This window comes from Colius striatus, chromosome 1 (assembly GCF_028858725.1).
Source record: "Colius striatus isolate bColStr4 chromosome 1, bColStr4.1.hap1, whole genome shotgun sequence".
NCBI classification, from domain to species: Eukaryota; Metazoa; Chordata; class Aves; order Coliiformes; family Coliidae; genus Colius; species Colius striatus.
This window is the reverse complement of record NC_084759.1, coordinates 179,597,987-179,602,771: the sequence shown is the minus strand read 5'-3', so window position 1 is coordinate 179,602,771 and position 4,785 is coordinate 179,597,987.

Genomic DNA, 4,785 nt, shown 5'->3' with positions numbered 1-4,785 from the left:
CATTATTTGATTGTCAACTGTGCTCAAGATCCACAGTCAATAGTCTTCAAACCCTCCAAAGCATTTTCACTGTTAAAGAGCTTATTCATTGTTAAAACCAAAGCAAGTTTTCCACTGAAGCATCTTTTTAAAAGATTGCATATGAAGCTGAGTCTTCATATAAGTAATTATATTATATAGGACCATTATGTTTGGATCATTAAATGCCTATATGAATACGAGTTCCGAAGCACATCTAGGTTAAATGAAGTACAGCTGTTGCTCCTTAGCAGGATATGAAGAAGCAGCACTTCATATCTCTTTAGTAGTTAAAAACACCACTTTCTTGCCTTAATTTCATTTGCAGTAAAGCTTCATATTTTTCTGGGGGTCTTTTTCTAAGATTTTAAGTAGTATATAATAACACAAGGGATGATATACAAGCTAACTCAGTATTTTGGTACTGATTTTGCAGTTGAGAATCTGCTAGTGTAATTGCCAAATGCTCTAATAAATATGATATCCATTGATAGGTCATTTTTTTTTTTCAAAATTTTTATTCATAATTTTAACTTAAAGCTCCAGTGCTACCCTCGTTTGAAAAATGAGAGGCTTTGACTTCAACAACATCATGCAACTTTTGGGATGTAACTGCAAAGCAGAATAGATGTGCAGTTTCCACCCTGAAGAGACTGAAGGCCACAGCAACAGGCCTTTTACCATTCACTCATGTGCACAAACGTTTTTGTTTTTTGTAGTGCGGACTGTGTAACGTGGCTGGGAATTTCACTGAGCTGAGTGTTATTCCAAACAAAGCCTTCAAATGTTATTTTTTTCATCAGTGTTGCTTAAGCATATCTACAAAGCATTAAATAAATTTTACAAAGGAGTGCTATGACTGTGCTGAGCATGTCTGAATTAGTTTTACTGCTTTTTCTATGGCTTATTACATAGAGCTAATCAAATACCATGAGAAAACACAGAACATAGCCCCGGCATTCAATGAAGCTGCTTTGTGTGGTTTGGTTGAAGCAGAAAAGCCTGATATTTGCCCTAAGGTGATCCCAAACAGCAGGAGTCCTTCAGGGCAGGCACATTGGTGAATCCGCTGCTCCAACGTCATGAGTCTCACACATAGGGTCATGCCTCAACTCTGTGTGTCTGCAAAAAAAGGGATGGACGGATGAATTGTGTTGCACTTCGGCTGTTTTTCAGGTGATGGTCACAAATGGTACCATAGGCATTTTATTAAAAGAAGCACCAAGACTACCTAATGTACTGGAGCCTAAAGCTGAAGAGGAAAAAGAATTGTTTTTAAACTGAGTTGTTTCTCTCTCCTCACTGCCACTTCGAAATACCACATCAATCATAAAAGACTTGGTCACAATCTATGGCTGAAGCTACATAATACTGAAATTATTTAGTTGTTAGCTTAGCTCTGAAATAAAATCTTTTACAGTCCATATAAAACTTCTTCACATGTTTCAGGATGTTAGGAGACTCTGCTAGAGGAAGCACCTTGGCATTTCTGTTCTCCATGGGAACAAAACTTTGGAGCATTTGGGGAGCAGTGCATTCAGTGAGGTGAGCAATTGTGTGAGTGATCTGCTGATGTGTGTGCTGCTGGCTGGATACCTTCAGGACTTTCAAAAGCAATCCCTGAATGAGTTACAGTGTTGGGCTAGAGGCAATGAGTGACATGGAAGGCTGTGCCCAGATGTTCAAAGGTGTATTCAGGAGCAAAATGTTCATTGAGATAAATAAATTCATTCAATAGGCATTAGGAGCCAGATCCAATAAAAAGCTTAGGCTTACACTTAAAGTAGGATTGAGCTTGAATCTTTGTAATTCCAGTGATCACAAGCTCTTTTTTACCTGGAGCCCACAAATGCTGAAAGAAGCTAGCCCTTTCGTGATGTCTATAGGCACTTTTTAAAGCAGCATGTCATTCTCTTACCTTTGGTGGTTTACTCTCTGTAGTCTGACAAGGCCCAGGTCTAAGTGGTTCAGAATCTCAGCCTCACTGGGACAGCAACAGGTATTGCTTTGCTTCCCAGTACAGTGGAAGCTCTCTAATGAAAGCTTTCACAGTAGAAGTGTCTAATATATTTTGACAGGATTGTGGTCTTCAGAGGACTAAAAAGGTGAAGAAAGCAACTTATATCTATCCTGCTGAAACTGTAACTGTACAATGAAGTATCAAGTCCCTGAGGTGAAAGAGAGCAAACACATAAGACACCTTTTGGTCTCATAAATGACCATGACAGAAAGAAGACTGTTTAGATTCAGTTCCCAGTTCAAAGCTGTCTTCAATCTATTTTACCCTTTAACTTTTAAAGCAAAATTCATAAAATTCAGGCTTCTGTCCTGTAAGGTGAATGCTGTATTCACCAAACCACAGTATCCAAACCCATATTTGAATATCTTCAGCTTTATCAAACCTGAGCCTTCCATCCAGCAATTTGTACGTTAAACATTGGACTACTACTATTGTCAGGAGGATTATATTTCTCAGGGTTTGGAGGTACCTCTGTGCATAACTGGGTTTCTACATTCTCAACTGAATGAAGCTGAAAATGGTTCTCTGCTCAAAATAATAGCTACTTTACATTTCATTTCAGGATAGAGACTTTCTTTTGCAGCTCACATCCCAGGAGAGTTTTCTTCTCCCAGAGCTTTGGTTCTAAAAGAGATAAGTAATGTCTGTTTCTCAAAGAAATCTAAATCAGACATAGTCCAAGTGCTTAAGCATCTGAGACAGCTAAATAGCTCAAAATATCTTGGATACAGGCCTCATTGCAAGCAGAGATGAGCAGTTCAGCCACCACAGAACTGAGAAAGGCTGGTTGCATAGTCTATCAAACCTAGAGGACTTCAAGATTGTCCTGTGTATGTAATGTGCAAGTTGAGAGTGGTTTCCCTCATTTGTTTCAGCTCAAAATATTTAGTCAGTTGTCAAAGATTCAATTCAGCTGACTGGACAGTAAGAAAAGGAGTCAGGGATAATTGATGGGCCCAGAACTATGGGTGGAAGAAAGCCATTGGATTGAGTCAGTCTCTGGAGAACATCAGAAAAATGTTACGGAGAGCCCAGGAGAGTCAATATGACCTGCAAAAAGAATGCAGGGGATAAATAGAGAGAATCTATTAATACAGACATTCATTAAAAATTAGTGGGCTTTTAGTATTTGTCAAAATCTATTTAAATCAGCTGCTAAATATCAGCTAAAAATTAGCTAAATTACTTCAATCTCTACAGAAAACTTGCTTCAAACAACTGTATTCCTGTGTCCAACAGGTTAAACATCTGGGTCTGCCATTTTAACATGAACAGTCATTCAGAGGTGGAATTTAGGGTAAATATTTGAATGTTAGAATAAGTGCATTTCATCTACAAACAAGTGGAATACTGTTAGCATTTCTCAGATTTTGAATTAGATTTTACATTCTATATTTAAGATATTTAGTCAGTATATCGTACCTTATGATTGCAAAACGGGACTCTAGACTGATATGTGAACACAGGTGCCCAAACTTTTAAGTACTTATGTACTTAAAACAGCAAAGTTAGTAATTTTATCCTTTTTTATTTATCATTTGATAAGCTACCTTTTAAAAATCCTCTTACTTTTGTTTGTAGTATGGAAACAACACTTTTATAACGTTGGAAAAATATTTGGCTTTTACTTATTTCAGGGAATAGTGATGTGTTGTATTTTTGCAATGATTCATATTTAGCTTGCCTACTAGGCCTCAGTAACATATTTCTAGTTAGTACTTCCATTTCTAGTAGCTTCTAGCTATTTCTTCAGGCTACACAACAGAAAGAAGGTATGATCCTATGTGGCAGGCCTGTGGTCATGAACGGCTCAACTCTGATATAATACAGAGATTAAAAATACTATAATGGAAAAAGTCTTGCTTGCATTAGTGCATATATACGAGGGATATGCATCCCATACCATAGGATGTTACTGTCTGAACTGTACACATAAAAAATAAATTAATTTTTCCTATTGCAGCACCTATAATCTGTTGAATTTACTTAAATCCACATTCAGAGCAGCAGGGAGAGGGGTGGATATCCAGATACCTGGCTAGGACATAATGAGAACAAGCTACACCATTAGTGCCCCAAAAATTTGTTGCTGCTAATTCCTTACTGATTATCCACCAATGACTTTTGGCTCAACAGTAGAGAGGCTATGGAAACAGGATACAGCCCTTAAAGGCCTATTTAATACTGACAGATTGTGAACAACATCGCTAAAGGAAGGTTAATATTGAAATGTTCAAAGTCACTATACTAAATATTAGGTGGTAGCTACACTGCTGAATAAAGCACCTAAGCTCTCTAGTCATTGAATCTATGAATAGGAATCAAAACAGATAATGTGTTAAGTATGGAGCTGCCAAAGTCATTCAATAAAATCTCTGATGACCAAGTTGGGTTTTACACCCTTGCCTTGTCAGAGGGATCAAATATTTAATGTTGGGTTGCAGGGACACATTTTTATCAGATCAGGTTTCATATCCTGCTGCCCCCTTGTACACTGAGGTACCTAAGCTGCTGCGTTCAGAATCAGAACACTTTACAGAAAACAATCCCAGAGTTTTGGGACTGGAGAAAAGAAAATGTTTAACCTCTTAAAGAATAGGTTGGGATATTCATATAAGAGGGGATATCTGGATATAATCCCTGTTCCAAGAACAACTTGAGTATTTAATATGAAATCCTATTCAGATAGAATACAGAACTGACAGCTCCATGCCTCCTCAGTGAGGTAAACTTCTTCCTTAGTCCTT